This window comes from Hemicordylus capensis, chromosome 5 (genome assembly GCF_027244095.1).
Source record: "Hemicordylus capensis ecotype Gifberg chromosome 5, rHemCap1.1.pri, whole genome shotgun sequence".
Taxonomy (NCBI): domain Eukaryota; kingdom Metazoa; phylum Chordata; class Lepidosauria; order Squamata; family Cordylidae; genus Hemicordylus; species Hemicordylus capensis.
This window is the reverse complement of record NC_069661.1, coordinates 77,506,771-77,528,600: the sequence shown is the minus strand read 5'-3', so window position 1 is coordinate 77,528,600 and position 21,830 is coordinate 77,506,771. Positions and strand designations below refer to the sequence as shown.

Sequence of the window (21,830 nt, the reverse complement as noted above, 5' to 3'; positions counted from 1 at the left end):
ATCTGAATCTGAAATTGTCAAAGTCAGATCAGGTCGTATCTGAATCTGAATTTTCTGAACACACACAGGCCTACTGCATGGTGGTTTCCTGGGTTTCCCTGGTGTTACCATCATCCCACTGCAGAGAGTGGTGCAGCATCCCACACCTTTTCAAGAGCTGCTCAACCTTGGGAATGGTTTCTCATTGGAAACAGCCAAGAGCTGTCCGAGAGGAGAGGGATGGCCGAGAGGAAGATAGAGAGAACATTACTAGTGCTAGCTTTGCCTTGCACTAGCATCCCTCTGGATGTGACCAAATGTTGTATGCTTAACATATATTTCACTAAAAATTTAGTCCTAGATCCTCTTCCCCTTTAAGTTGACAAAAAGTTATTTATAGAAAGAAAATGTCCATATTTTTTCTTCAGCAGAAAATGACTCAATTAGAGACGTTACCTTACATTTTTATATTTCTGGCATTCAGAAATAGGCACCAAAAGTATTTCTTTGTTTGTCTGAGTTATATTTTCACAAGATAACAGAAAATGCATGAATTGCATAAATATTTTACAAGCTTTAAAACTTTCTATTCTTGTATAGGGAACTGATCTTTTAGAAATCTTTGAGTCCAAGTTTCCCAATAGTACATTTGTCTATTAAGTTGGCTGATTTATGTCAATCTTTAAGCAAATCATATTTCCCATACTATATTGTAGTACAATGAGATAGTGTCCCTGGCAGAAACATTATGCTTTGTGCTCCTGGATTAAAGGCAACCTGCATTCACTGATATTAAGAATAACGTTGTATATTTTGCTACAGTATTGTAGTTACTGGCCAAGGGGGGTCTGTGAACCTTACTTCAGTGGTTTCAACTCAGCTTTGTTACTGTGTCAAATTGCATCAAGAAAAATGCTGAGCTTTGGTCCTCTCTGATATACACCGAGGAAAAGATTCCACAAATAACTTCAGGCAATGCTTCATATTATCTTTGAAATTGCAATCATTACACAGGAATTACTTTATCTTCGGCTGAGAAACTGCAGCAATAATTACACTATTATTAGAACAAAACTCCAGCCATCAGAATTAATGTGTACATATAGGTACATGGATGTACATGAATAAATGAAAGGCTATGTATGAATGCAGTTTGTTGTGGCAGATTCCAGGTGGTTACCAACCTAGACATTTGCCAGACCTAGACCTTCTTAGCTTCAGCAAGGTGCCCTCAGACTACACCCTGGGACCTATCCATACATATATATGATACTCACTAAAAATGTTTCCAGACGAAAGTAGTCATTACTAAGTCCCATTGAAATTAATGGAAATTAAATTAGTCATGCCATTTATGGGGCTTACTGTATGCAGTGAACAAGTCACTGAACTAAATCCCTTCAAAACCCCTTAAATCATCTTGAACAGGAACAAATAAAACTATTTATGCATAAATAAATAAATAAATAAATAGATAAATAAATAAATAAATAAAGATAGTAGTAGTAGTTTAGGACCATGATTAATACTGAAATGTCTGCAATGCCAATGAAAGTTTTAAGTAAACAGACATGGATTTAAATTGGGATAGGGAAAACAATGCTATTCTGGGTAGAAAATAATGTTGATTTGGCAACAACACTGCTTAGCAGTTAAGTTCTGTGAATTCAGTCCCAGCATTTTCAGGAGGCTGTAATCTCCATTCTTTAATAGACTTTAATGTTAAAGACCATTGGCTGTTGAACAAAGAAAAAAATAATTGTCAGATTTACATTGTTGTTCTGTCTTGTTCAAGCTCAGTTTGATCTAACTAGCTCTCTAAATCCTGTTGGCAGTAACAGATTGCATCCCTCTGTATCAGCTTCTTGGAGATTATTTTGCAATTTGGCAGGGAAAGTCAAGGTTTTTAGTTCTAATAAGACTGATAATCTGCACCTATGGGCACTAGTGACAACAGCCCTGTCTCGGAGTCTCTAGTGAGAGGATAGTCTCTGGGGCTTGAAAGGAAGGGGGTGCAGTGGAGGTGACAGAGAAGACAGGACAGGGCAAGGTAAGAGACTTGGACTTTGCCAGCTCATCTCCCCTGCTCGGAATGGGAAATTTAGTGCAGCCTCCCACCCCTCTTGCCTGGCCTGGACAGCCAGGAGATGGGCTCTGCTCTACTCTTGCTCTGCTGCCTTTGTTAGAGTGGTGGCCTTCCTTTCCTGATTTCCTGATACTCTCCACCTGTGAGAACTAATGACAACAGCCATGTCTCAGAGTCTCTCAGGACAAGACAGACAGTCTTGGAGGAAACCAATGATGTAGACTCATTTCAAACTGGTTTTCGGGCGGGTTCTGGGGTAGAAACTGTGTTGGTCAGTGTGATCGATGATCTCCATTGGGAAAATGACAGGGGGAGTATGACTTTGTTGCTCCTTTTGGATTTCTCAGTAGCTTTTTATACGATTGGCCATGGTATCCTTCTGGAACATCTGAGGGGGTTGTGAGTGGGAGTCACTGCTTTGCAGTGGTTCTACTCCTACCTCTCAAGCAGATTCCAGATGGTGTTGCTTGGGGACTGTTGTTCTTCAAAATGTGAACTTTAATGTGACGTCCCCCTAATGTGACGTCCCTCCCTACAGTTTCCAATGCTTTTTTAAAATCTACATGAAAGCGCTGGGAGAGACAATCAGGAGATTTGGTGCAGGGTGTTTATTCATTTATTCATTCATTTATTTTTTAAAAATTGTATACCACCCACTGCCAAAGTCTCTGGGTGGTTTACAGCATAAAACAAATACTTGTTTTGTTTTAACAGTTAAAACATAAACCCAGTTAAAACATAAACATTAAAATATCCATAAAAACACCAACTAACTAAAAAACTTGGCTGAAGATGTGTCTTCAGTTGTTTCCTAAAAGTTAACAGGGATGGAACAACTCTAATCTCAGCAGGAAGTGCACTCCACAGTTCTGGGGGCAACCACAGACAAAGTGTCCCTTTGAGTCGCCACCAGACGAGCTGGTGGCACCCTCAGACAAACCTCCCCTGAAGACCTTAATAGGCAGCGGGATTCATAACGAAGAAGACATTCTCTTACATACCGTGGGCCCAAGTCATTAAGGGCTTTATAGGTAATAACCAGCACTTTGTATTTTGCCCAGAAACCTGTTGGTAGCCAGTGTCTTTTAGAATTGGAGTAATATGGTCTCTATGGGACATCCCAAAGACCAATATGGCAGCAGCATTCTGCACCAATTCAGCTTCCAAACGACATACAAAGGAAGCCCCCCATTGCAGTAGTCAAGCCTGGAGGTTACCAGTATGTGCACCACTGTCTTAAAGTCACTCACTTCCAGTAAAGAGCGCAGTTGGAGAACCAGCTGAAGCTGATAGAAAGCACTCTTGGCCACTGCCTCCACCTGAAGTATCAGAGAGAGGGCTGGTTCAAGAAGTATTCCCAAACTGCTAACCTGTTCCTTCTGGGTGAGTGTAACCCCATCCAGAACAGGCAGATCTACCCCATTTCCTGAACTGTGGATTCGTACAGTGAGCAATTCCGTCTTGTTTGGATTCAGTCTCAGTTTGTTATCCCACATCCAGCACATTATTGCCTCAAGGCAAGCATTTAGAGAAGTCATGCCATCACCTAATGAAGCTGACGTGGAGAAGTTGATTTGGGTGCCATCAGCATACTGACAACACTCTGCACCAAATCCCCTGATGATCTCTCCCAGCGGTTTCATGTAGATATTAAAAAGCACTGGAGACAAAATGGAGCCCTGAGGGACATTATACAAATGCTCTTGTTTCATAGAGCAGCAGCCTCCAAGTCACACGTTCTGAAATGTGCCCAAGAGGTATGAGCGGAATCACTACAGAGCAGTGCCCCCTACACCCAGTCCCTGCCAGGCGGTCCAGAAGGATACTATGGTCAATGGAATTGAAAGCCAATGAGAGATCCAGAAGGACCAATGGAGTCACACTCCTTCTGTCAATTCCCCGTTGGCGAGTATCCATCAGGCCGGCCAAAGCAGTCTCTACTCCATAACCTGCCCGAAAGCCAATTTGTAATGGGTCTAGATAATCTGTTTCATCCAAGACTGCTTGCAGTTGAGAAGCCACCACCTTCTCAATCACATTGGCCAACCATGGGATATTGGAGACAGGTCTATAATAGCCCCACTTCAATGGATCCAGTGTAGGTGTCTTTAAAAGAGGTCTAATAACTGCCAAACAAGGAGGCATCCTACCTTCCCCCAGAGAAGCATTTATGATCTTAAGCAGGCCCTCCCCAACAATCTCCCTGCTTGATAATATAAGCCATGTCGGAAAAGGGTAAAGAGAACAGGTGGTAGAACACACAGTTTCAAGCAGCTTGTTCACATCCTCAGGAATCACAAACTGAAACTGATCCAATATAACTGCACAAGAGGAGCTACTGGATACCCCCACTAAAGACTCTGCACCAACAATGGAATCCAGGTCGGCTTGAAAACAAGACATTTTGTCCACAAAAAGATCATTAAAAGCTCCACAGCAGCTAACTGATGGTTCCAAAGCCAGAACAGAAGAGGCCTCTATAAGTTCCCTTACCACACTCGACAGTTCTGCTGGACACAAACCTGTGGATGCAATGAGCGTAGCAAAGAATCACTTCTTTGCTGCACGTATTGCCAGAGCATAGGTCTTCAATTGTGCTCTGTGCTTATCAGTCTGCTGATGACACCCAAATCTATTTCTCCATGTCAATGTCAGAGATGCATATATCAGCTGGTATAAAAATATGCTAAATAAATAAATAAACATCAACAGGAGAAGGCACAACCTCCCTAAATGCCTGTCTGGAGGCAGTATGAGGGATAACAAACTGAGACTGACTCTAAATACGATGGAGGGACTAATTGTGCAAGGTAGGAACTCAGGAGACAATTTTGATCTGCCGGTTCTGGATGGGGGTCACACTTCCCCAGAAGGAACAAGTACACAGTCTGGGAGTGCTTCTGGCTCGAAGCCTCTCCTTGGTGTCTCCAGCTGAGGCAGTGACTAGAGGTGATTTCAGTCAGCTTTGGCTGATACGCCAGCTGCATCTGTTTCTTGAGATAAATTACCTCAGAACAGTGGTACATATGCTGGTAACCTCCAGACTTGACACTGCAAAATAGTGAAATACCCCAGTCCTGTCACTGGATTTCATCACTTGACTATGATGTGCCTCATTAATAATTCTACCTAGCTTGATTATTTTTTCAGATTCTGATGAAGCTTTCTTGACATGGGGTGGGCAAGACTGGAAGACGGTGGGGCTGGGGGAGAGACAAGGGGTAGGGAACTGAACTCTTTGGAGGAAGGGCGAATAGAAATGAAAACAGCAACCATAATCATAATAGGACCACTGGCCAATTTCTGATGGACAGATAGGATTTGAGCAATGCTGTACTAGGTGAACACTGATTTCATCAAAGTTCTTATGTTCTTAAACAGTGCATACTCAGGATCAAGTTCATTAATTTATTAATTTATTAATTCTACACAGATTAATGTTGCATTAACCGTGAAGAAATCCTGAATATGCATGCTGACTTTGTAAGTTTAGAACATGTTGGTAGGTCACAGGGATTCTAGTACAAAGGAAAAACATATTACACTTAGCTTAAATTTGCCCACCAGTCAGACACTTGGTTTCCTTAGCTGCTCCAGTTTGCAGGGTTTGGGGTTTTTCTACTTCACCTTTAAATGAGCCGGGCACCTGAGGATGGATTGTAGCTCAGTGGTACAGCATCCGCATTGCATGCAGAAGGTCTCAGGTGCAAGCCCTGGCACCTCCAGTTAAGGTTGGGAAATACCCATATGAAACTCTAGAGAGCTGATGCCAGTCAGAGTGGACTATACCCAGGGATAGATGGACCAATGATCTGACTTAGGAGAAGACAGACAAGCCCCTGGCTGGACACTGGATTTGAAATGGTCTGACAAGTAGCAAATCTTTTAAATCAAACTTGGCAAGGCATTTCTTTCATGAAGAAGATTGATCCATTGTTACAAACATGATCTGATGGCCCCTTAGGCATTTACTGTTCCTGATATCCATGGTGATGCCAATAATAAAAGATATATTTTGAAATATGATGTAAACCAGTAGTTTAATCAGACACATATGCATATCACAAAGTGAAACACCCTTCTCGTACAGCCAATCTTCAGCCCTTATATCAGCGCAAACCATTTAAAAGTGGTTAAAAACTCTTCTAAAATGGTTTGATCTTGGAAAGATTGCAATGTGTCTGATTCTAGTGTCGCAGATATCTAGTTTGGAAGATTTAACACTGCCGAATAGACATAACAGAAGAATTTCTGATAAGCAGTAGTTCAGAGCCCTTTAGGAAATAAGAGAGCTGCAATCCTGTTGAAGAAGTGCTATGTGCATTCCCAACACAGAAATACACTCTGCTGACCCCAAGAGTGCCACCGCAATTGTAGAAATTATAATGTAGACTATCTGTGTAGCAATGTTACAGGCTCACAGTAGCCATAGTTCGAAATAAGCCTTGCATTTTTGCAGAGTAAAGACTGCACATACAGAGCTCCGTGCCACACTTTGTATGTGAAGAAACCCTGTGTACAAGGTATAATCACATGTGGCAGTCAGTGGCAGGATCCTCCACAACAATTCTGAATTGTTCCACGGGGGTCCCATTTGGTTCATTTTTGCATGTTATGAAAAGATGCACACTTCTAATGAGTAGACATAAACTGAGAGCAAGGATATGGTAACAGTTCAGCAGCATCTTGTCCTCTACATGTCTCCTCCTGGATCAAGAACTGCATTCACAAACCAGTGCTGCATGCGCATTTCCATGGGCTGTATTCCTACATCCAGTGCTTTGGCTTGCAAGTACAGTTTATGTTGTTAGATCAGGAACTCTGAACAGAATGTAGGTTGGTGGTGCTGTTTTGATTGTGTGGATCACCTGTTCGGGGAGGTGCTGAAAGATTAATGCACCACTGCACACATACTTGACAATTTTGCTCACTTATCTCTGGATCTGGGTCTATGATTATGTGTTACATCTGTTCGCTTTCCTATGTCAGATAATTTTGGAAACAATACTAGGATCAAATGAGCAGACATTCCCTCACTTCCTCGCCCCTATTTAAATTGCCATTGCCAGTTATTCTAGTATTTTCCACTGACCAAACTAATAATGGCATACTTCACTAAGCAGAGTATTGTGATTACATGTAATTATGTAAAAAAACAGATCAGATGCCATATAAAATTGGTATGAATAACAGCTCTGACTAAAACTGAGTTTTAATTTATATATAATTGTCTCCCATGAGGTTTTCATGGGAGCTGAAACTTATATCTCAATGAACGGTCTAAGTGACTGCAACAGATGTAGCTTTAAACATTTAACCTTCAGCTTTTATTAGTCTTTTCTCCAGACTATTACAAAACACCTAACTGAAAAGATTCATGAGTTTCCACTGTTTCAGTGTAGCGATGATGGTTCAAACAGTTCCCTAACAGTCCATTAAAGGCAATAATCATGATCCAAGAGGTTTGCAAATCTCAATGGGTGGGTTTACATGATCATCAGCTGGACTGGAAATAGGGAAAATGTTGGGGATATGTCAGGACATAGAGTGGGTGCTCCAGGAGGATCCAGTCATGACCCAGCCACACAGGGCCCATTGAGTATGCACGTTGGCCTCCAAAATGGCCACCATGATGGGGAAAAGGCCCAGAAATGATAGAAGATCACCTGAACCATGTCCTTTTTAGCACGGATCCCCTGCAGCCTTGGAGAAGCCCCCAGGAGGGGGTAAATACCCAAAAATGTTGTTGTTTTTTAAAAAATATTTGTGACCCCCTGAGCTGAACTGAACTGTGCGGGGGGGGGGGGTTCGAGGGCAGCAAAACTGAACTGACCCGGTCCAGTTTAAGAGCGGTTCAACCTTGAACTGAACCAGGCCAGCTGGTTTTGTGTACACCACTAACAGTGGCAGCGCAGCTCTCTCGCCCTCTCTGTATAATATTTCTTGGTGATTGCTGTGATGAGTTCCATATCTGACCTTGAGACTAACTTGTGCTTCACTCACTGTCTGTTCTGTTCTGCAATCTGCACTGCAAGGTGTTGTAATCAGTCAAAATGTGGCTGAAGTTGCGCTTATGGCTATGCTTGCTGATAAGTAAGGGTGCTGCTGTGGCAGCTGTTGCAATCCTAGGAATGTAACTATTCATAATTGTGTGTGAGAGAGCAACTGGTGCCAAGGATGTTACTGCAGCTCAGGCACTGTGGCTGGCAATGGATTCTGGGTTAGTGGATCTTTTTTTGGCCATTTTTGGACTGTGTTTGATGTGTGTGTTCCATGTTGGAAGGGACAGATTCTCTTTTACTTTGTGCTTCTGCAGCGTTTTTCAAGGCAGGGTTGCAAACTGCATTGCAAATTGCAAAGCAAAACTTGTGTGCGCATTCTGTGAGTGCAACTTTTTCCAGCCATAGGGAACAATGGAGAAACTCAAAACACCCCATTGCTCTCCATGGGTAGCTCCTAGGGAGACCAAAGTGGGTTGTGTGGCAGGGCTACCTACCACCCAACCCACAAAAGAAATGGGCAAGTGGATCATTTTAAAGAAAATTTAAACCTTTCTCCAAACCCTCCATAGGATCCTAGTTTGTTTTGTCGAGTTTTCAGTTTGTTCCGTTGAAACAACCGAGTGGGACCCTTTGTTTCGATGGAAAATTTTGGTCATTTGTGTTTTGTTTTGAGCTCAAAACAGAATGCAAAATATGTTTCATGAATAGCCCTACAGCATATTTTCAGTCATGTCTGAATAGGGCTCAACTGTCAAGCCAACCGGTTTTGCTGCACACCCTCCTCAAGGTTCTTTTTGAAAGAGGGACTCATTTCCTGACTGGCAGCATTTTAGGCCAGTCTGCAAGAGACTGGCAGAACCCCTTTATTGCACTCCTCCAGCTACTTTTTACACTTCCCTGATTTTTTTTTTTACCAGGTGGGTAGGGCTGTTTCAAGAGCTATGGGCAGCGGAGCTGCCTCAATATCCATCAGAGCTCTTAAGTGCCAGTTAAAACTTTAAGTTCTGGGCTGCATAATTGCTTTTGAACTTGCATCCCATAAAAAGATGTGAAGAAAGCCCTGCATTGCCAGTATTTGCCACAATGAAAAACTGCTTTCTAGAGATTCACTGCATAATAGATGTTTTCTGGATGCTATCTTTTTACTTGATAACTACTTAAAAGTACTAAAGTTTAATATTATTAGCCTCTTCCCCCCTAAATTCATCAAGCTGAACTTTTTAAAATGTCTTGGTTCTGAGGAAGATGGAGATTAAAGTGTCATAACTCAGAAAGCATAGGGTTTTTTTTTCATTTGGAGATATGAAACATTAATGAGGTCTCAGGTTTAAAGATATTAAAATAAAGCATCAGACTGATGTGAGTTAGCACATGCTGGAGGGAAAGTGCACATGAGAGAAGCTAATAAAAGGCACAGCTACAGAATTGCCATAAAGCCCCAGCACAGAAAAGGGTAAGATGGCAATACAACTGTGATTAAAGTAGCAGATGATATATCAAACAAACCTTCCCACAAGCAGTTCAAATGTGAAACAAAGAGAAATAACATAATGAAAATTCAGGTCAGTGTGGAATGTCATGGAAACTATTCTTTCCACTGTCTTAGAGACTTATATACATACTTGTGCTGATCCACTTCTTATATCTGTTTGCTGCTTGAGCTCCCTTTGTTCACTCAAGAAGTGGGTAGAGTGTATGCAGGTACAGGGGGAATAGAAGTGTGCCAGCTAACTATGCTTCCCTGTTGCCTCTGAGTCCAGCACATGCCTGCAGAGGCAAGAACATAAGATCATACGAAGAGCCCTGCTGGGTCAGGCCCACGGCCCATTTAGTGCAAAATCCATTTTCCCCACACAGTGGCCCCCTTTGAGAAACCCACAAGCAGGAGATGAAGGCATGCCTTCTGGCCTGCTGCTGCTCCCCTGCAATTGGAATTCAGAACCACCCTGCATCTAAACCTAGAGGTAGTCTACAGCCATCCAGACTAGCAGCCACTGATTAATCTGATCTCTATGAATTTGACTTTTAAAGCCACCCAAGCTGGATGGCCACCATTCTGATGGCCACATTCTGTGGCAGAAAATTTCATAGACTAAGTATGTGCTGTGTGGAAAAGTATTTCATTTCAAGTGCTGAACCTAGATAGATTTCCCCCTGTGCTTTGGAATGTTGGTTGCCCAGCATGCTAAATCATGGGGAGAAACTCTCCTCAGACTCAGTGCTTGTCTCGGTAGGAAAGTGTTACACCACAGTAGAGGAACATGGCTATGGAGCATGTCAGTGCCAAGGTACATGGTTAGCCAGCATGTTTCCATTCCCCTTGTACTTTGGAACACAGGCTGACATCTGGATTGTCATCGGGATTTGGAAAACTGGCTGACATCTAAATCAATCCTATTGAAATTGTCGTCTTTTACAGTAACTCCTAAGCAGTACTATTGAGTAAATTCATCTGGATGTCAGCCACTGTACTCAGTTTCTCGATGCCTGAACAGGACTTGAGGGTCTCTAACATTCTGTGCTGAGAAACCAAATGGGAAAACTTTAGCTAGAAAAATTTACAAGCACAGTATTCCCACATGGGATTCTAACTTCTGCTTCACCTTCCACACATGCACATTCATCACAGTGACTGGCAGCTGAGCTACTGCTTCTCTGTGTGGTTAGTCTTTCATGCCTCAGTGGTAATATCTGCATTAACCACATGAGTTGGACGGACCATGTGGAACATTTCCAGCACTAGGAATGGTCACATATGCACACTCTCTCAGCCATTTTAGGCTTGTGTGGTCTGCTGCACACTCTCCCTCCAACATAACATGTTTGAGACTCCATTTAGGCATCTGTTCAGTTCGAAACAAAAGCCTCCTGCATGGTTAGAATTCCAGCAGATTGAATTATTGGGCCACAGGGTAGGTGAATCTTTTTTTTTTTTTAAGGATGTTTGTTTTTGTGTAGCTCCAGGCTTTTCAGCCCAACACTTAACACCGGGATTACACCTATTTCTTCAGTTCTCTTCCCCCATTTCCAATAAGGGTGCAGTGTTTTCTGACTTCCAAAGGTGGCAGGATGTTCTTCTGGAGTTAGGTCTGACCCAGAGAGGAGGGTGATTCACAGCATTGACGTATGGTCAAAGACTTGCAAGAAGGTACTTCTTCCCTGAAGGACAAAGAGGGCCTTTAGCCATATTCTTAGGAAAGACGGCTTGAACTTTGATGTTTATTTCTGCTGAAGCTTTCAGCAGAACTGCTGAGAGAACCAAGGCCACCTGCTCTAGCCAGACAGACTGTAAGATTATTGCTATGCTTTCTTTTTGAATTGTTTTGGTTATTATACTGTCCTCATCTTTAATTGGGCTATAAAGTCTAATCTTTCCTTAATAAATATTTAATTAAAGAAAAATCCTTTGATTTACAGTTTAGTTATGGGTTAGGGTTTCAACTGAGTTCCAGAAAAGTTTTGATGGCCTACGATGTTCACACCATAAGGGCATGAAATCCGATGTCCAGTCTGAGATATTGTACTGGTCTACAAAATCATAACCATGGAAACACAATTTGGCTAGGTCCTCCATGCTCTAATCCACTACCTGCGTAGGCTGGTGGCAATGGCAAATGCTGGGGATTAGTGTTACAGGAAGGTATAAGGCAGCTTTCTATTCTCCTATATAATGTTTAGGAAGAACTTGGTAACATATGCCTCTGAACATATAGTGAGTGCTCTAACCTCGGCAGGAAACAACTACAATCAGCACAATTAGTAAGAATCCACACTCCAGAGACCCACATAGAAACAATTCCAGAGACCATGGAAAGAAATCATAAACTGTTAACAGTAATATTTATAAATCAAATCAAACAAATTATTCACATTTATTAATACCGCCCCTCCCAAAACTGTACTTCACTCAGAATGTTGTTGTTCATGATCATGAAAAGAAACCCGTTGCAAAGTAGGAGTCTCATAAACATTTGTATTCCACAAAATGGATAATGAAGCAGTCCTTAGGGCTATGCACATGACCAGGAGGGCGGGTGGGGAGGCAAGGACTAACTTACCTTCCCCCAGACAAATTTTGGTCCATGTGCCCACACAATCCGCACTGCTCATGGTAGTGCAGATCTCCAGGTGCTGGGACAATGCCCAACTCTGTGTATCCTCACACCACAAGCAGCCCCAGTGCCAGAGTAAGGGTGTGCTCGCGCCCTTAACCCTGGTTAAAGCCAGGGTAAAAAGTGGGGAATACCCCCATGGGTTGGGCACTCTAGGTGCTTGACTCTGTGTCAGCTACAGAGTTTGGGCTGTAAGCACCCCAAGCACACACACAACCCTGGCAGGCAAGCACATGAGCAGCCTAATCCAGGCAGAGCTGCCCTAACCTGGGTTAGGCTACTCATGAGAATAGACTTCTTGTCTGCAGTTAAAGGCTTTAGTCCTGAAGGCCTGAAACAGCAACACTGTCTGCTACAGCAACCCTCAAGGACCAAAAAATAATTCAACTCACTCCCCATCCAACAGAGGGCTAAACAAACAGAGGGTTGCAGAAGCATGATAATTTTTACAGTTGAAGCATTACTTCCTTCCTCCATGCTAAGAGCTCTGTGTAACAGCACTCACTATATGATCAGAGGCACATGTGTTGCTAGAACAATTCTATTTTGGGGTAACACAGAAAGCAACCCTCAATGCCGTTGGAACTATGGGCTCATGGTCTCCATTTTGGATACCTCAGTTCATGAGATCATGAACCCTTCACCTGCCCATATTTGGCAAAGCCTCACAGCTGGTCACTTGGTATGAGCAAAGCATGGGTAAGGCACTCTGAGGTCACAATAGCTAAGATTGCAAGAGGCCATCCCCAGCCTCCCTCTATATCTTGAGAGAAGGCAAACAGCCAGCAAGTAGAACTAATTCAAAATGTACACCTCAAGGGAAGGAAATACTCCCTTTTTGCAAGAGAGATAGCTTTGCCAATGCTCTATCTGATGCAACTCCGATAAAAGCACGCATTTCTCAACTCACCATCAATAGCCTAATTGGCTGTCAATGACTAGAATGGAGGCAGCCCATTAAAATCTAAAAACATATATATTTGCACCTGAAGTGGGATCTCCATTTCAAGATAAGCCTTAAGTCCAGCTATTGACATTTACATGTACACTTCCACAAGCCACTCTTGCCTTGCTGTTTGACAAGTCACACCCAAGACTGACCAGTTCACAAGACTATTAACTTCATGTCCACACAAACCCGAGTTTCTGCCCCTCCAGGGAGGGAGCATGGCTTTGGAATTGCTTCCGGGCATGTTTTTGAATATAAGTATCCCTGGCCAAGCCACACGGCTGCAGAGTCTGTATGCATCTTTACCCCACTAGTTCTCAAGGGTTTGAGAGCTCATCCTTTCTCTTTCTCAAGGTTTTGAGAGCTCACCCTTTGCTTCTCACCTTTTCTTCTTCCTGCCTTTTTGCTGTGAGGAAACCTGCAAGTGCACTAAACACACCACCGGACTAAGGATAGGTAAAACTAACATCCTGCTTATCTGTCTCCCCTCGCCCTCTCTTCTTCCCTCTACTCCTTCCTTAAAGTACTCCACCTGGCAATCAAGGCAGGTGGCAAGAGCAGAGCCAGGGGCAGCAAAAACAGGGATAGCAGTAGTGAAAAGATCAGGGTGGAAAAAGTGGGGTGCTTAGAGTGGGAGCAGCAGCAGCAAGAGCATAGCCAGTGGCACCAGCAGAGCAGGACCAGTGGCACCAGCAAGCAGGGTAGCTTAAGCAGGGATGGTGGCAAGCGTGGGACTGGCAGTTGTAGCAAGAGTGGGGCAAGCTGTAAGCAGGGCAGAAAGAGTGGGGCCGACTGCAGGTGGCGGCAAAAGTGGTGCCTGTGGCAAGAGTTGAAATGTTCTCCAATATCTCTAAATAGTTCAAAGACATGAGTTAAACCATTTAACTATAATGGTTACCCTTTCAAGACATTTCTCCTTCCCAGCCCTTCAGAGATTCTTCACAGCTGCTTCCAGAGCAACGTGCGCAGAGGCTGGTTACTTCTTTCCCCCTCCCCTTTTCTCCTCACAAACATTCCGCATGATCTGAGCACAAGCATGATTGACATTACGGGCCCCTCTCCTTTCTTTTATTTAAAAACATTTATTTTAACTAGTCCTTGAAAGCATGTGGTATGGAAGACAGACTATGGAAAAAGACCTTTCTTGAAGTCTGTGCTTCCCTACTTGAATACAAAAAAATCCCATTATGAAGACGGAGGGAGAAATGAGACAACTGTGAACTTGAGGTATCATGCTTTTCAACTTGTACCCCTCATAACAGTCATTTCCCCACAGATTCAATTAAAAAAAACTGATGCACTTGTTCTTCAGACAATTCTGAATGTAAAAATGTGCCTTTTGGCACAGATAGTGCAAAGGGAAAGCTTTGAGATGCGACAGAAGGTTATTGGGGTGTGTGTGATCCGGTGAAATAACATGACAGAATGCCATTTTACCTCTCCACCCATAAGATACAGTTACTCTTGTGTCTGCAATTGTTTTACCTTTTTACTACAATAAAGTTTGGTTGAATAAACCTGAAGAGTGATTTCACACTCTGCCCTGTGTTGGGAAAGCTGCAGCCTAACTTGCTGCATAGTGTGCATGTAATCTACTAAGAAGCCAGAGGAGGCACTATAGTTTCCTCTGAATTGGTTGGGCAAACTAGGAGTTTTTGTTCTTCTTCCTGTTCCTTTGTGTATAAATCAGCAAGTTCTGTACTGATCTCTGAGTGCCTTTGTCTCACAAGTAAAGTTATCTTAAAACCTCTTCACTGGTGTTTGCTCTGTAACCCACACAGATATAACACACTCTGCAACACCGTACTCACCCATGCTGAGCCCATGATGAGGGAGCTTGCTCTAGGCAAAGTGAGTTCCTTGACAGAGTATTCTTGGGCGGGGGGGGGGGCAAGTTACAAAAGGTTTATTTCCTCCTTAAAAGTGGCAGTTGTTGAGATGAGCTTTGAGAGATCATTCTGTGATACTTTTCAGGGCAGACATAGGATCTTGATTTCCACAGGGGTTTCTACTGATATCAGAGTCTCCCTCTTCTGCTTCCTGAACCTCCCTGCCATTAACACCATCAACCATTCCTACAAATGGCCTGAGTTCACTAATGGGTAAAGGTAAAGTGTGCCATCAAGTCAATTTCGACTCCTGGTGCCCACAGAGCCCTGTGGTTTTCTACTGGAAGAATACAGGAGGGGTTTACCATTGCCTCCTTCCATGCAGTACGAGATGGTGCCTTTAAGCATCTTCCTATATTGCTGGGGATTAGAAACGGCAACCTTCTGCTTGTTAGTCAAGCATTTCAGGTACAAATATAATATTATCTCTTAGTCTTCCTCCAAAAAAAATAATCTAATTTATCTCATTATTTATGGTGGCGGCTGGGGGTTAGGTTACAATTTCGTTGGTAATGATGGGTCCTGGCACTAAGCATTACATGAAGTTACTAAGAAGCAATGTATCTATCATTTTCATGTGATCAACTTTTTAAAAACCTCTACAACAGGGCTGCTTAACTTTAGCCCTCCAGCAAATGTTGTTGTTGTTATTTTATTATTATTTCTTATATTTATAGACCGCCCCATCCAAAGGCTCTGGGTGGTGCACAACAAGTTTTAAAATGCACAAAACAAACACCATTTAAACTACTTAAAACAATCTAAAAATGATTTTAAAACAATTCAAAACCATTTAAAACCAATGTTTTAAAAACAATTAATCTTGGAAGGCCAGGCCAAACAAATAATTTTTCAGGGCCTACAGCTCCCATCATCCCTGGCTACAGACCACTGCGGCTGAGGATTAAGGGAGTTGTAGTCCAAAAAACAACTGGGGGGCCAAAGTTGAGCAGGCCTACTCTACATGCAAAATTTGAGATTTGTTATATCCTAGAAATTTTATGACACTGCAGTTTGGTAGTTCCAATATTACTATACATTCAGAAGGCCACATCCTGAAGCAATGCTCTCTCTCTCACCCCATCCCCACCCCCGGGGCGGGGGACAGTTAAGCTTTCTCAAGTGATTTTTTACCAGACCAAAAAATGAATATGAGAATCTAGCTGTCCTGTCCTGGTTGCAGGCAAGACATGGCAAGAATGCAGGACCTTGGACAGCTACGAGTGAGCAAACTAATCTGACAGCAGTTAGAGGTAGACCGAGCTCTTAAGTACCTGCTAGTTCAGGCTAACCCTTCAGAGACCCACCTCCCTGCCTGGAGATTAAAAGCCAAGGGGTAACCTTCTGGGGTCTGACACTCCTCCTCTACATGACAATGTCTATCTGGTTGCTGGTGCTGGCATCAAGGCACACAACAGTGTTTGAGGGAGACAGCTCTTTATGAGGCTTAGATGCCATTAAATGCCATCCAAAGATGCCATTTCAGGAATTTCAGACTCCAAGGGGACTCTTTCAGGGGACTCTAGGTTTTGGCTCTTTCAGGCTCTAACCTGGTGGGTAGGCCCAGGCCTGGATTTAGAGATGATCTTGCCTCTTCTCGGGGACATATTCAGAACCACTACTCCAAGTCAGGATCCTAACAGACCGGGCTATGATACTAGTTTTGTACAATTATGGTAGCCACACAGTCAACACTATAGAAGGATGCAGCTGAGGCCTGATGTCTGTATCAAGAGTGATGGCATTTGGATTGTCCATCATCATAGCTCCCCTTTGAACAAATAAGACTTCTCCATGGACCAACCTATCTCAATGACAGAGATGCCACAGCTTAACCTGCAACAGTTTGTCATTCATGAAATACTCAGGGTGTGCTGAAAGGTAAGATGTGTGAAGTAGGAAAGGTAATTAACAGTGAACTTTCAGTTAATATAAAAGGATAAAGGTCCTCTTTATCTTATCTACATCTCTTAATTGCTTTTTCTGCTGTGTCCTTTCCTGTGTGCCTTGGCAGGCAGGATACACAGATATTTAAACATCCACCACGTTTCTCAAAACAAGCAAGAACTCTGAACTGTAGATTTCTTATTCTTGCCAATTTGAAGAGGTCATTCCTATATCCGCCTATGTGATTCAGAGTTGCAATTTTAAAAAGTAAAGCTGGACATCAGGTTGTTTCCTTCTTTTTTGGAAATCAGTAGATGGTACTGGTCAGCTTTTATGGTTGATTTGGATTTACCTAGAAGCAGAATTTCTGGGTGTTGGAACAACTCAGTTAGGAATATTATTATTATTATTATTATTATTATTATTATTATTATTACATTTATATCCCGCTCTTCCTCCAAGGAGCCCAGAGCGGTGCACTACATACTTGAGTTTCTCTTTCACAACAACCCTGTGAAGTAGGTTAGGCTGAGAGAGAAGTGACTGGCCCAGAGTCATCCAACTAGTTTAATGGCTGAATGGGGATTTGAACTCAGGTCTCCCCGGTCCTAGTCCAGCACTCTAACCACTACACCACGCTGGCTCTATTCAGGGAATAGGCAATCCCTGAAAGAGGAATCCCATGGATAAATTTGAATACCTGAAATGAGTATTGGGTTTCCATGGAAATTCCAGGTCTACTGGTAGAATCAGTCTACCACGCAATGACTTACTGGAATCCATAGTCCCCTGTCATTCACTGACAGGGGACTACAGTATGTTCACTGCATGAACCAGGCCTCACTCTGAGCCTCACTCATCTGCCAGTGAAGGTACCAATATAATGGGTCACATGTGAAGCAGAAATGGAGAGAAGTGGTCTACATTGAAGCTATCTCTTGCCCACTGCACAGTGGTTAGGTGGGTTGGGGTCCTCGGGTGAGAGGCCAGACCAAGAGAAGTTTAGTCCAGCATGAGGAGGCAGTGAATGAAGCAACTCCCTCCCTGTAATCAGAAAGAGCAGAGTGAAAGGACCATCATGAAGCCTGAGGGAGAAATCCAGATACTGCCTGAAGTCCTGGGGAGCCACCGCTCTCTGATGGAAGCACCTTGACCTAATATAACTGAAAGCATATCTTAGACTGCTAGTCCTGGCTGGTGTGTTTCATGCCAATCATGAAACGCTGCAAGGACTGTGGGTAGTACATTTGGGGCCCTCCTATTTCTGTGCAATGTTTATTTTTATTCATTTATTTAAAATATTTCTATACCACCCAAAACTTGCATCTCTGGGTGGTTTACAATTAAAATAATTCAAAACATCAAATCACTTAACAATTAAAATCATTTAAAGCATTAAATAATTAAATCATTTAAAACCCAGTATTAAAAAAAAAATTTTTTTAGAACCATAGATCTAATTAAAGGCCAGGGTGAATAAATGCATCTTCAGAGACTTTTTAAAAGTTGCCAGAGATGGGGAGGCTCTTATCTCAACAGGGAGCGCATTCCAAAGTCCAGGGGCAGCAACAGAGAAGGCCCATTCCCGAGTAGCCGCCAGACGAGTTAGCGACACCCGCAGACGAACCTCTTCAAATAATCTTAACAGGTGATGGGGCTCATGGAGAAGAAAACGTTCTCTTAAATACCCAGGGCCTAAACTGTTTAGGGCTTTATAGGTTATAACCAGCACCTTGTATTTTGCCCGGGAACATATCGGCAGCCAATGTAGTTCTTTCAACACAGGAATAATATGATCTCTCCTAGATAACTCAGAGACCCCATTTGTTATCCTGCAACCAGCCCATTACTGCCTCCAGGCAGGCATTTAGGGAGGTTATGCCTTCTCCTGATGATGATGTTAACATGGAGAAATAGATTTGGGTGTCATCAGCATACTGATAACACCCTGCACCAAATCTCATGATGATCTCTCTCAGTGGTTTTATGAAGATGATAAACAACATTGGAGACAATATGGAGCCCTGAGAGACACCATAGGAAAGTTCAGATTTCAAAGAACAGTCTCCAAGAGACTCCATCTGGAATCTGCCTGTGAGGTAGGAGTGGAACCATTGCAAAGCAGTGCCTCCCACACCCACTTAGAATTTCCAGAAGGATACTATGGTCAATAGTATCAAAAGCCGCCAAGAGATCCAAAAGGACCAACAGAGTCACACTCCTTCTGTCAATTCCCAGTTGAAGATCATCCATCAGGCCGACCAAGGCAGTCTCCACCCCATAGGCCGCCTGAAGCTAGTTTTGAAATGGGTCTAGATGATTATTTATTTATTATTTATTTAGCACATTTTTATACCGCCCTAACCCAAGGTCTCAGGGCGGTTCACAACAAACAAATACTAAAAACAATTTAAAACAAATAATAAACAATCAAAAGTTTAAAAATTAAAAGCTAAAAAGCTAAAAAGTTAAAAGCTAAAAAGCTAAAAAGCTTGGGTAAAAAGATAAGTCTTTAGACCCCTTTTAAAAGCCATTAGAGATGGGGAGACTCTTATTCCCATGGGAAGTGCATTCCAAAGTCTCGGGGCGACAACAGAGAAGGCCCGTCCCTGGGTGGCCACCAAATGACATGAAGGTAGCCACAGTCGAGCCTCCCATGATGAACGTAGTGGACGATGGGATCATGCAGAAGAAGACACTCTCTTAAGTACCGTGGGCCTAAGCTGTTTAGGGCTTTATAGGTTATAACCAGCACTTTGTATTTTGCCCGGAAACCTATCGGCAGCCAGTGCAACTCCTGAAATATAGGAGTAATATGGTCTCTTCGAGATGACCCGGAGACCAACCTGGCTGCCGCATTTTGTACTAACTGTAGTTTCCAGACTACGTACAAAGGAAGCCCCACATAGAGCGCATTGCAGTAATCAAGTCTGGAGGTTACCAGCAAGTGTACTACTGTTTTGAGTTCATGAACTTAGTTTCCTCCAAGACCGCCTGGAGATGCTGAAACTGAGATGATGTGTGAGGACATCACAAGTAATTTAATGTCCAATGACAAAGCCACACGAGAGGAGAGGAGAGTGATTGCCAATCTGGCAACCATTAGAAGAATCTGAACCTTGTTTGTGTGGGAGCTGCAGCGCAGCTACATTCCTGGGTCTGACCAGCAGTTGATGAGCAACTGAGAGGTTTCTGAGGCGCTTTCCATTCTGGCAACACATGTCAAACAACCCAAAGAAGTATGGTTTGAAAATATGGTGGTGCTGTGATGCAAAAACATCCTACCCACTGACAGGAGATGTTGGTCTTGGGAAGCAACCTAGAGGACTGTAACAAAGACAAGTAGGCCTGCAAGTTGTACAGCAATGTGTATAGCCATGGAACAACTCCTGGGGCTTCTTCAGGAGAATTTCCCCTCTATATGCACTCCAAAACCTTGTTGAAGCATGTACAGAGTGGTGATTGAGCATCCCTCTCATGCGATTAAAGGATGTGCCAAGAGCACATTGGCACATCCACCAGTGACATCAGGGCACGTGTGTTCTTGCCACAGATCTGACTATCCTGTGTGTGCACAGCACTGTTCAGCTGAACCTGCCCTCAGAGAATTGTGGAGAGGGATAAATCCACACACACACCCCAGTGTATAGCTGGCAGAGGCTCTCTTGAGCAAGGGATTGACCTGTGTAGGCACTATGAGACACAACAAGCCAGACATACCCCAGATGTGCAACCACATTCACAAAAGAAAGCAATTTCTGTCTTTGATGGACAGGAGATGCTGGCATCGTTTGTACCCGGAAAGTTTGTGCCCAGGGCAGATGGCAGAAAAATCAAGCAAAAGATGGGTAGATTGTGGTGACTGGCCTGTAGAATACACCTGACCAGCTCCCAGATTGCCTTTAGGTCAGTCACAGTGTATCCTTCCAGCTGAAATGCTGAGAACTGAGATGTTGAAGTATAGATCCTCATTAGTATGAGGTTTGAAATGTTAATTTTTCTTTGCTAACAGCTCACATTCTCAGTGAGTCATGCATGGCAGAGGGTGCCATACTTGATTGTGGGGGTTATTGCTTCACTCCCCTGGAGTGAAATGTTAAATTATTGTGGGTTCTGTGACCTGCAAAAGTTGGGGGGGCATCCAATGTAACCAATGGGGCTACATGGGAGTTGGAAGTCCTACTCATTTGTATAAAATAATGACTCCTGATGAGGGTTAACACACTGTGCAGTAAGTATACTCCCATGTAGTATGAGAAAGGGTCTCTAGATGCCAGGGGATCTGCATGAACCTGTTGAATCCAAAGACACCCCCCCCATAATGTGCAGTGTGATCTACCCATGAAACCCTCATATACAGCTAGAATTACGCCCAAGGCAGAATTTGCTGGCAAGTTTAAACTCAGGACCATTTCATGTATTTTGAATGTAACAGGTATACATTACAGTCCTTTGCTTCATACTATCTCTAGTGCTGGAAGCAGGTACATTACTGCCCATGCTAACTAACCCTGAATAATAAGTGATCAAGAGACTGTTCTCATGCTCGGCCTAACCCAAGGTAGGGAAGCCCAGCCTGGGTTAGGCTGTGTGTGAGAACTACCAGGATCGGGGATCAGACCCAATCCCGGTGGGGCAGCGCCACCTAGCCTCGCTTTCAAACCCAACCGTTAGCTGAGGTTAAGAGAGCAAGCTCTGCCCGCCGACCATCCTGCCCTCCCAGTCATGTGAACGACTTTATAATGTCAGAAGTTCATGAACAATTATCACTTTACTCTCACTCTCTCAGCTTGCATTGCATTTTCAGTTTTGCTAATGTCTGTAGCCACAAAGGTGGTTTTCAGGCAGTGAGCCAACTAGCCCAAAAGTCAATCAACTTTCAAGCCAGGCCAGGAGCACCAGTGGAAAATCACATCTTCCCTAAGT

The 21,830-nt window shown here is 43.2% G+C and overlaps 1 protein-coding gene across 7 annotated transcripts in view; it reads right to left on the bottom strand.

The window, feature by feature from the left end:
- GALNTL6 (polypeptide N-acetylgalactosaminyltransferase like 6) overlaps nucleotides 1-21,830 on the bottom strand; it is an 818,464-nt gene that overhangs the window by 538,929 nt on the left and 257,705 nt on the right. The window lies entirely within an intron of this gene.